Raw genomic sequence first — 12,507 nt, 5'->3', positions numbered from 1 at the left:
AAAAAAAAAAAATGACTGGTCGATAACAACTTTTGGACTAGTATTTTGAAATATATTAGTATTTTTATAAAAAGACAAGAGGATGATTGAAGTTAATTATATCTAGTTATTATAACTAGTGCTTCACCACCAGTATTTATATTAAAGAACTAATAATTTCTGAAATATTGGTCTAAAAGTTGTATCGACTAGTTAACTTTTTAGGTAAATGATTTTCTAGTTTGTAATTCGATTAAATATACAGTATGATTGATTTATCATTTACCAATAAAGTCCTCTAAAATATTAATAATATTTTTTTTGGCCTTATATCAGTTTATTTATTAGTTTTATTAAGTAGTTTATTTATTTTATTTAGCAGTTTGGTAATCTCTCGTTCTATAAGTGGTTAAGTACTTTTTAGATCCATCCTTCAATCCTTTTAAGAGTGTCAACTTTATTTTTTCAAATGGTAACGCATGTAGAACAATTCACTTATCATGAACTACTTAATTTATAAAAATATAAAAATAATATTAATAATTTCTTTTTTTAAGTTCAGTGTTTTCCTGAATTTTTCAGTCATAAAGATTTTTTTATGCTCATCCCTTATTCTTTATAAGAGTGTCAACCTTATTTATAATCTTGATGAGAGGAAGAGTACGACCAGGGAATGTCTAGTTATAAAACCAGCAGCAATTTCTCTTCACCTCCGTCATAACCTTAANGGTAATGTCTTCGACTAGATACGATTTGTGATCTTTTGACATATCATTGAAAGAAATCGGTTCGGTGAGAGCTGAGAAAAAGTGGTAACAAAGACACAAAAAAAAAAAAAAAACACATCTTAGTAAAACCAATACCTTCTCAGCTTCGCATCGAAGCTAAAAATTAAAACATTTTTTCATACAAAATATTAGCTATTTATTATTTTATTTATCAATAGATAAAATTTATAATATTCTATATACTTTCATGTAATAAAAATGTACAATTGTAATATATTTTTTTTTCCGTAAGTCGTAAAATTGTTAAGAGTGACATATATACATGTATACACACTGTAAATTATTAAAGATTTTATAGAATCACCAAATTTAGAATATAATTCTTTGAAATGTGTGTACTGTATAGGTAAATATTATTTATTTATTTAAATGAATAGGGTTCATTTAACAGTCCAGTTAAGATTTTTATTTACTTATTTTCAATAGGTTTAGAAATTTTGATAGCTTGATGCTTTGAACGAAATACTATTGAACAGTTCCAATAGTTTAACTCATTACAGTATTTCTAACACAGTTTAAATACGTTTTAAATGACTATGGATTTTTCAGGTGGTACACGTGTACGTGTGCAATGATGTTGTTTGCGAGAGGCTACTCAAAAACTGAGAAAAGTTTTTCCGATTAATAGTGGATTGTTTAACTATAACTGACGCAATATGCTTAAAAATAGCGATTTTAATAAATTAAGTTTTGAAATGGAAACATATACGTNTGCTTAAAAATAGCGATTTTAATAAATTAAGTTTTGAAATGGAAACATATACGTTTAAACAATGTATGAATTAAAAATTGATTTATCAAAAAAAAAAAAATGACTGTTCGATAACAACTTTTGGACTAGTATTTTGGAATATATTAGTATTTTTATAAAAAGACAAGAGGATGATTGAAGTTAATTATATCTAATTATTATAACTAGTGCTTCACCACCAGTATTTATATTAAAGAACTAATAATTTCTGAAATAGTGGTCTAAAAGTTGTATCGACTAGTTCACTTTTTAGGTAAATGATTTTCTAGTTTGTAATTTGATTAAATATACAGTATGATTGATTTATCATTGACCAATACAGTCCTCTAAAATATTAATAATATTTTTTTTGGCCTTATATCAGCTTATTTATTAGTTTTATTAAGTAGTTTATTTATTTTATTTAGCAGTATGGTATTCTCTCGTTCTATAAGTGGTTAAATACTTTTAAGATCCATCCTTCAATCCTTTTAAGAGTGTCAACTTTATTTTTTCAAATGGTAACGCATATAGAACAATTCACTTATCATGAACCACTTAATTTATAAAAATATAAAAATAATATTAATAATTTCTTTTTTTAAGTTCAATGTTTTCCTGAATTTTTCAGCCATAAAGATTTTTTTATGCTCATCCCTTATTCTTTATAAGAGTGTCAACCTTATTTATAATCTTGATGAGAGGAAGAGTACGAGCAGGGAATGTCTAGTTATAAAATCAGCAGCAATTTCTCTTCACCTCCGTCATAACCTTAAATTTTTAATAACTTCTAGATATTATTAATTAATTTAGTCTAATTAATTAATTAAATTCTAAATTTGGACCAGTATTTCGGAAGTTTTGACAAATGTAAAGTAATGACTAAATATAAAGAGTGGGTGATTTTTTTTTTAAAGAAAAGTTATTTTTTTAGATCATTATCTAATAAATAAGCTACTTAATTATGTGTGCAGCCATTTGTAAAATTAAAGTTGACTCCATTATGAGGTATAAAGGATAAATATAAAAAAAAAATAATGATTAAAAATTGAGAAAAATATTGAACTCAAAGAAACCAGTAAAAAAATTATTAGTTTTAATTTTATTTTTTGATTAATTAAATAGTTCATGGAAATTGAATCACTCTGTATTTTTAACTAGCTTAAAAAATTTTAAATGATCTAATTAAGAAAACTCTTAGTTGATAATCACTACTCCGGAAGTTATTTTTATTTTTATAATTAGACATCTTTGGCAGTACTCTTCTACCATTTATGTATAATGTGTGCTAATCATTTTCGAGTAATGGTCCAAAAGTTATTATCGACCAATTATTTTCTCACTTAGATTATTTTTTAAAGGTTAAAACGACCTAATTAGTATTTAATCACTTATAAAATGAGAGATAAATAGTAATTAATAAAAATCTGAAGAAAAAAAATAATATTTTCAAAAATATTATTATTTCAGGAAAAATGTATTGGACAATGATAAATCAATCACCCGTATACGTTTCCGTTTAATAAACTAAAATTTCAAACATTTTTAAAGAACAAAGGGGGATAAAAACAATTTGAAAATTATAAAACATAATATCTTAAAAGAAAAAATTACATTATGTTTTATATTTTTAATAATATTGCGTGTGTGATAGTTAAGTGTCATGTTTAATTTTAGTTAAGACACAATTGAACTAACAAAAAACCCGTATTTTTTCTAAAAACATTGAATAAGTGGCCAAAAAAAGTGTAAAATTAAGTTGGAAATTGATTCTATTTTCAATGCAAACAATGGGGAATATTAATTAGAAAAAAATCTTAAGCAAACACCTGAAAGTTCATTTTTTTGTTAGTTATGATAATAACGGTGTAGTTTAAGGCATAATTGGTAAAATGTGTTTATTTATTTCCGTTGAAAATTTAACAGTATCTCAAGCAGAAAACACTTAGTCGGCAGAAAACATAATTAGATTCCGATGCGACGGCTGTGACACTTTTAGGGCAATTGGTTTTTTGGTTTTATTCCAGAAATACACACCATTTTGTGTCGACCATGTTTCATAAGGCATTTTTCTCGCTAAATCTGTTCTTTTTGCAGATCAAAGAAGAAAAAAGTTTTACACGCGCACCAATAGTAAAACCTATTACTGTAAACACATAATAAGATAAAATAAGCTTTAATATATGCATACACCAGTAACATGTTATTATTTAATGGTTGTTGGTTTTGTGATAGACGAAGTAAAACAAAATAAATATTTTTGTATCAGTAACCAATCTTTGAGATCAGCTGTTTTAAGGGATGAAATTAATTTAGAAAACTACAATATCATCAAGTATTATCTACTGTAAGTCAAAAGTGAAAAAGTGTTGTCCATGTTAAATATATGCAAATTTTATGCAGTAAGTCATGAGATAATTTCAGCGTCAACGAATTGTTTTACAAGATATAACAATACATGTTTAATATCTTCCTGAAATTTGTTTGTTTTTGAGATTAAAACATTTGAAATTTTTTGGAACCAGTTTTATAATGATTATTTTTTTATCTTTTTATTTTTTAAAGTAGGTATCATATGTATTCATTCAAGTACCAAATTTTAAATTATTTAATTAACTCTCAAGGGGTGGTCTTAGAAATAGCACCTTATTAAAAATTATTTAAAAATAAATAAACTTTCTTATTTTATTATTAATTATATATAATGTGTGCTAAGTTATAAAATTAGATTAAAAAAAAAAAACCTTTAAATAGACTTTTTACCAACAATAACCACTCAATTAACTTTGTAGTAATTTATATAAGATTTCATCTTGCATGGTATTTTCATGCAAACGTTATTATTTGTATGATTTAAGCGTGTAATGTACAACTTTCTAAAAAAAAAAAATGAAATTTTAAGAAAAAAATATTTACAGAATATTATTTTTTTGTGCAAGTAATCATTGTTACTTACACGATTATAATATTTATTAACCCGAATGAGTTTGTTTTCATACTACAATAGAGGTGTAAAGAAGTANTATAATATTTATTAACCCGAATAAGTTTGTTTTCATACTACAATAGAGGTGTAAAGAAGTAGATATTTTTTTTCATGTTATATAACATCATTTTAAGCTACAAAATTTTCTTATTTATTACCCATTTCTACTTTTCTGAGTTCAGTTTTTTATTGAATCGAATTTGTACCTGATATTAACAGATGTAGTTTACATTTTAACGATATGAAGGTTATGTTGTTTTTATTATCACGCACCATTTTATCATGCTCCTTCCTCCGCCTATGTATAAAAATATTCAAAACTTCTAAAATATTATTTTAAAAGTTGTCATCGATTAGTTTATTTTATAACATATAAGCTGTTAAAATATGTAAATAATCGTTTAAAAAAGTAAATTTGGTACTTTTTTAAGGGATAAGGAATAGATTTAAAAAATATTTAATCATTTTAAATCGAAAAATAAATACTAATTGAATGAGCCAAAAAATGTTCTCAAAATTTTAGAATAAATTTAGTGGTCAACTAAAAGCAGTCACCTTGTATAAAAGATTAAATAACATTGATACTAAATAAAAATTTGTTGAATTTTTTAAGTTATAAATAGAGAACTGGAAATAAATTATGTATTTCAAAATTGTTGTTATTATTTATTTTGGGCAGTTGTCATTGTCGTTAATATGACTTTTAATATTATTCTTTTACGCTCAACGTAGAAGGATTCCTTTGTGTACTGTAATATTTTTAGCTGTGCGTTATGGTAAAATAAGAACGTCATTAAACACTACCCCATTCCTCATCTTTTCTAAATCTTTAAATACTAACAACTCAAAAAGTAAAAATACAAAAATGGTTATCGATTGGTTCAAATTTATATTTTATTTATTTATATCGCCTTCGCATATATAGATTGTCATTGTTAACTGCTAGTGAGAAGTTGTTTGATTGAAAAGATAGACATATCATATTTTAAAATGTCAACTTATCTTATATTCACCATATTGTAAAAAATGTTACCGAATAATTTTGTCTTAATCTAGAAAACATATGAATTAAAATCGCTAACTTTATTAACCAAAGCGTTATTCGAATGTTTTACTCTAAAAAAATATAAAGATGCATGATAGGATAAAATAGAATTTTATTGGTATGATTGAATGATATAGCACAAAATCGTGACTTCAACGCGTTTTCATAAACCACGCTAAAAGTGAACGTTATTTAAATGAGACGTGCGCCCCCATTATACTGATTTGTTGTTAACGACAGTGCAAATTTAGGGAACCACGAGCGATATTTTTGATTTTAATTAGAACGTTAGTTCGGTATTTTTGTTGAAATTTTATCCAGAACGCATAATAGAGGGCTCGGTAATAGTAATACCAATATGACATTGTGTTATGAGGCTCAAACACTCAGAAGTGCTGAGAACAATGGAAAGTAATTTCTCTTGGTGTTCATACAGTGTATTGATCAACTGACATTTGTTTGTTCATGTAAATGCGTATCGTATTAACCAACGATTCACGCATCTATGGTCTGCTATAGTTTCTTTCGGCTCTATCAAAGTTTTCACTGTTTACCCATTGTATATGTACGATGTGTTTATATGATGTTTATGGACTCGTGCGATGCATTATGGGCATTAAAAACAATAAGTGTCCCCCTCAGGAGCACTCGACGAAAAGGAAGATTTATTTTCCTGTTGGTTACTTGTTCATAATGTGCCGGTGTATGATGTACTTTCGTTAAGTAAATCGTTGAAAACGATTAGATGACCTGCTGCGAAAAGTATGAAACAGTCTTTGAAAGGCTCTCCAGTTCATCATACGTGTACGGTGAACTGGACGCTCAAGTCATTTTTCATAATCTCACTTCAACTACACTATACGTATTGTTCAATTTCATATACTATAAGTAACATAGGCGCTATAAGTTTACACCCTCGAGCCAGGTGCACACTTTTCCGTAGGCTTTTCCGATGTACACGATATTGTATTTTACACAGGAGGCACTTACTGTGAGCTCACATTGAACGATCAAACATTATAACTTTAAAATATCCTTCAAGGTCCGCCTTCTTGACAAATAAACTAAAAATAAATATATTGCAGTTATGGTCAAATGATGGATTAATATTTTCCATTTTGTTATACTTCGTAATATTTTAGTTTTATGCTAGCAATTTTTTCTTTTTTTACTAATTTTTGTTATTTAAGTTTTGATGTTTAGACTAATTAAAACTATATATGTGTTATGAATATAATGAAAAAAATCTCTAGAGTGATATTTTATTACAAGCTTAAATGTCAATGATCTTCGCTAAGTACTTTAAGCTGCTTTTTTTTTTAATGTTTTATTATATCACAAAAGTGTTATTGTACTAGAATAAATTTGAGATCTATATTTATTTTTTAATTTTTAAGGGAAATATTTTTTTCGTAGTTTTTTTAACTCGAAAAACAATTTCATTACGATGATATTTATATGTTTTAAAATCAAATCATTTTAAGGGGTTTTCATTTTCATTTACTAAAATAAAATACACTATTAGGAATATTTTAGTGGATAAAATTTTGTTTTAGAATATTTTCGATTAATTAAAATGAGGTTTCGTGACTTAGGTATAAATATTTTACTTAATTTACTTTTTGAGAGAGCCGTAAAAAATACCAATAGAAATTTCTAATGAAATACAAAAGTTAGAAGTTAAATCTTGTAATTTTAGAGTACCATGTTCAAATGAAAAATGGTATGTTAATAAGATTCAAATGATCGTTCAATAAAAAATATTTGATTCTTTGAATAAATAATTAGCTTTTTGTCAATTTATTAATAGAAGTAAGTTAAACAAGGCAGTGAGTGTATGCTTAAAAGTTAAAGGTTGAATAAATTCATTAGTAAAATTTCATACTTATAATTTGGAATAATTTTATCTTTTAGACCACTCATTTTTTTCTCTACCTTAACTTTAAAATAAAAAAGTTTCAAGTCAAAATAATTAATTTTTTAGTAATGGTTTGTTTCAATCAGGATTATATTGTTGTAGTATAAAGTTATAATATTTAATTTAACCAACTCATTATTCATTTAAAATCATGAATAAGTTTAAAGCTTAAAAAATTCGTGAATAAATATTTTATTTATTAATCAAAAAATGTTAATACTTGAAAAACTATTTTTTAAAGTAATATTTAATGTATAATTTACAAACCATTGATAGCAGCTATAATTTATAGCTGTAATATTCACCGACATTTATTATAATAATAATTATATTGGTTTTATTATGCTTTATATTTACACTTTGAATGTGTGACAATAAGTAACTTGTGTTAAATGTATGCATTTCGGTATGTATGAATTCCTTTGAAGTATCCATTTATACCACGACTAAATTATGACTTCGAAATAATGTATAGCTACAAAAAGTCGTTCAATAGTCAAATCAGTTTTGAATTCATCGGTAAAATTCATTAGTAGCCTATGAAATATTTTTAGTATGGCACAAACAAAATATCCGGTACGTTTGTTGGGAGCCTAAGGTAATTCTTTAAAATATTGTTCATTTCTTTATACAAATTGAAAACTAATTTATTCTAATGAAATCTATTGTTATATTTTGAAGTTCATACCCATAATGAATTATGAGTTAAGTTCATAATTAAGTAACTAATTTTATTATGACTACAAGGAATAATTTGACAAAAAAATAATACTTTTTTCCAAGAACATTTAAAATTACAAACAATTATTCGCTAAATAGATTAATAATCAATTATAAATATAAAATCTGATTTTTTTTATTATTTAGTTACACGTGAGTAACTAAATATATTTAATTATTTTTATTTAAAAATCTACCTCGTGTTTGATTTCTGTAATATCTAAATGAAAAACGTGATTTTATAATTCCTTAATCCGACTTTTTAGTGTGTCCTTAATCTCTTTTTTACGTCTGATGTATGGTTTCCACGTATGAAAGATAAAAAATAGAATGACAGAAGATCGTACAACAGACCAATAGATGAGCATGTTTTTGTGCAAACGCAATGTGTGTAAAAATGAGTAAAAAAAACTTTGAAGTGATATAATGATTTCCCTTGTGTTACTTTTAGTTTGAATTGCCAGTAATATTATATCTACATATCATCTGAGACACAAGTTAGAAAGGGTTGATTAAAGTGTGGTGAAAGGCGAATGATGCAGATGGGTACGAGCACTATTTCCCTCTCTTACACGCGTTGTCGTTGTTGAGTATTTTTTATAGTTCAAAAACACCTTCTATAATATAAGTACCAAAAATATTAGCCCCATTATCTCGTTAGGGTTCAGCGGTCGGTCTAACAGCTAACTAATACCAAAACTGGACGCGACCCAAAACGTTGTCATCCGCTCTTATGATTGATATTGGGATAATACGTTGGTTTCGCGCACATTCTAAATCTAGACGTGCCATAAGGTTTCCGGTGGTTCACTGATTTAATACAACGTCAATGGTTTTTACTACACTGACACAGACACCCACGCTGTTTCATTAGAAAGACTTGTTATTTATTTGTAGATTTAGCTTGTTGAACATTTACTGTGCTCATAATGCACAAAATAATAGTAAGCACTTCTTGAATTAACACTATAAAAATTAAAATACAGTCATTCAAATTATTCATTTGTGAGTATCTCAAGTAAAAAAATTTATTTTTTAGGTGAGAATACAACGTTTATTTATATGAGAGGTAATTTCAAGTAAACCTTCTTGCTTAAACACATTTTCAGTAACGGATTAATTAAGTTCTAACTCAACCCTACTTTAAACAACTAGTATAGAAAAACAATATTACTTAATTTAGTCTTTTTGAAGATTGCATGAAAGTTTTTATCACTCATGATATTTACAACACTAAACTTATAAACTTGTCGAAAAAAAAACATTTTATGAAAATAAGTTTTGTTTTCCTAGATCAACTTTATTGAATGCAATGTATCAGTTAATAAAAAAAAGTTAAAACTATTTTTTACTGAAAACTATTTATGAAATGTTATAGTATTATAAAAAAATTAATTTTCCAGCAGTCTCTCGTATTTTGTAAATTTTAAAATCAATATTTTAATCATATTAACTTTTATAATAATATGTATACGATTTAATACGAATTGCAGTGACGTATTTAAACATTTTTTATGAGGAAATCCGCACAGCTTTTAGAATGTTAGTAGTCAGGAGAATTGCCCTTCCACTATCCCCGCCACTATACTTTTATGTCCATGTGGTGTACGGATCCCATAGAATCCCCGTAAATACACCACTGGAAACTTATATTAGAAATATCTAAAATATTGTGCATTCAAGTTAAGTTTAACCTTTAAATATCTCGCTAGTTAACTTGGAATGCGTATTTTATCAAAATATTACAAGTATCAAAAATCTATCTCAAATTTATAGACTAATTTCTATAAATTTTGCTATCGTTTCAGAAGGNGCGTATTTTATCAAAATATTACAAGTATCAAAAATATATCTCAAATTTATAGACTAATTTCTATAAATTTCGCTATCGTTTCAGAAGTAAAACTATAAAGGTCTTATCCTAAGCTTCTTGTAATATCTAAAACGAAATATAAGAGCTGTCTAAAGTTTACCAAAAAGCGATAATATTGGTTAATGTAGGTTTTGAAACGTAATTTAGAAGTTTATAATAATATTAAATCACTATTGGCCTTTTACCTTAAACCTAAAATGTATTTATTAACTTATTTAGATATAAAATTAATGAGTTATGAGATAACAACAATATGTTATACTTAAAAGCATATAATCACTAAGTGAAAATTTATTTTTGCATAGAAAAACATTTTAATTCTATCAAAGAAACTGTATTTATAAATTTCAGTCTGATGACTTATTTGTTTGAATTCAGTAAGTATGGCTTGAGTTTTTTAGATTAATTAAATTCAAGTTAAAAATTTATGTCGTCTTTATATTGCCCAGTATGGAAACCGTCAGTTTGTACTAGAACAATGTCAGTCGTAATGAAGCGTGACCTTAATAAAATCATAAATTGCCTTTTTGATAGAATAAACAACATTAAACTCTTAAATTATCAAAAATGATACNTAAACAACATTAAGCTCTTAAATTATCAAAAATGATATAAACTCTATAAAACAATCAATTATAAAGTTAAATGACTTTCAACTTTTAGGAAATTTGACGAAAATAATAATAAGTATTCTAATTGTAAACTTAGAGATAAAAGAAATTTCAATTAAATGAACGCAATCTATTATTTTATACATAAAATAATTTTATGTACAAATTTATGTTTAAAAAATATCAAAGCCTAATAAAATAACCGAGAAACTAACTTTATGTATTCATTGACAAAATTGTTATTGGATTTAAAACTTATTAACTACTGAATAATATATATTATTTAATAACATGAAACAAATTATATTACAAGTTGTTTGCTTTATAATTTAAATAAAAATAATTATGGACAAAATATAATATGATATTTCAAAATTGGTAGTCGGCTAACACTCTTCACTTAATCGTATTGAAATTATGATAGTTCCCCTTTCAATAGTTATGAGTTTTTCATCAAAATAACTGGAAAAAATCTTTTTTTTTTTATAATCAAACATCGTGTTGATTATTATAGTTATTTAAATAAATAAAACTGAATACATTAAATTTTTATAAGAATTATTATTTAACAAAAAAATTATAATCGATATACCAAATTGAAAATATAAATTTTCATTTTTTATTACTTTAAGTATCTTATTAATTAGTTATTACGATTTATAATTAATTTGTTTTAATTTGAATTTATTAGTAAAATTACTAATCAATTTTCAAGTGTCCATGAATAAAAGTCAAATTCTTTACACTCGCTTTTATATTATTGGCATACTTCCACGACTATTAACGATATGAAATAACCCACTTGTACTCTGAATTTGACATTCGATTAACATTTCAACTCTTATTCTATATCGTTATGGCATTTATTACCGTAATCAGATTTTAGTTTTTTAGATAAATTGGGGTCTTTTACAGTACATTACAGAAAAATGTACACCGTAACTTCTTTTTACTTTTGTGAACCAATATGACGCTAAAAGCAACGGACTTGTTTTTTTTGACATAGACTTATTTTGGAACGGATTTGGCGAGACAACGGTCTTTGGAAATGTTTTCGTTGTAAATCCTCTTTAAAAAAAATGCTGTGTACGACTTGAAAAACTGAGTATTATTTTTTTCGGCTTTAGTATCCATCACACAATGTCTCTATATTCAACAACACGTTCCCAAGTCATTCGTAACTCAGATAAGGTTGTTAAATGTTTTGACGATCAAATACAAGTGGACGGTGGTGCTTGACAGTTTGTTATTTGTTACTGACGGGTTTTCAAAGATAATTCAGAACGAGACATGGCATGAGGAAAATAGTTCGAACCTTTCGAGGATGATACTGAAATCTTAATTGCGGTTGTCATCAAAATTGAGTATTTTTAAGTGCGTTTATAAGTAATAACCATAACGTCAACCGTTCATCGTGGAAGTCGTTTGCACAGCGTGTTTATAGTATACAAATGGAAATTCAGAAATTACTATAAACACATTGAACTTCTTTCGAAAGAAGATCAAAACCGACTGAAAATTAGATGTAACTGTTACTACACATTATATTAATTATGAACATAACACCTGAGATTACGTTAACACTAGATAAACGGTAATTAAGTAGCCATTATCAACTAGTACAAAATTGAAATCGCCACCTTAACAACTTTCCTTTAACTTGCTTGTTCAATTGTTGTATTATAATCACGATTTGGAGAAAGAATTAATTAAAACCACCCGTTTTGAACGTAGTAATATTTTTTCAATGTATTATTTATGAACTAACTACTGCTGTATCCTTACATTGACAATAACACACTATGTAATTAGACGTTTTTTCAATTAGATAATGTTTAATCTATATCGTGTAATGTG

The 12,507-nt window shown here is 26.0% G+C and overlaps 1 long non-coding RNA gene across 2 annotated transcripts; it reads left to right on the top strand.

Annotated features, from left to right (window-relative positions):
- The first annotated feature begins 7,852 nt into the window (after positions 1–7,852).
- Positions 7,853–10,606, top strand: LOC126908785 (uncharacterized). 2 transcript variants are annotated; one of them, XR_007704839.1, is made up of 4 exons: positions 7,853–8,044; positions 9,206–9,235; positions 10,391–10,416; positions 10,489–10,606. It is a non-coding gene; the product is annotated as an uncharacterized LOC126908785 (long non-coding RNA). The 2 variants fall into 2 exon arrangements; XR_007704838.1 differs by lacking the exon at positions 9,206–9,235.
- The last annotated feature ends 1,901 nt before the right edge of the window (positions 10,607–12,507 follow it).

The sequence above is a fragment of the Daktulosphaira vitifoliae genome, unplaced genomic scaffold (genome assembly GCF_025091365.1).
Source record: "Daktulosphaira vitifoliae isolate Bord-2020 unplaced genomic scaffold, ASM2509136v1 Scaffold_9, whole genome shotgun sequence".
NCBI lineage: Eukaryota > Metazoa > Arthropoda > Insecta > Hemiptera > Phylloxeridae > Daktulosphaira > Daktulosphaira vitifoliae.
The sequence above is the reverse complement of the archived record's forward strand: the minus strand, read 5'-3'. Positions and strand labels throughout refer to the sequence as shown.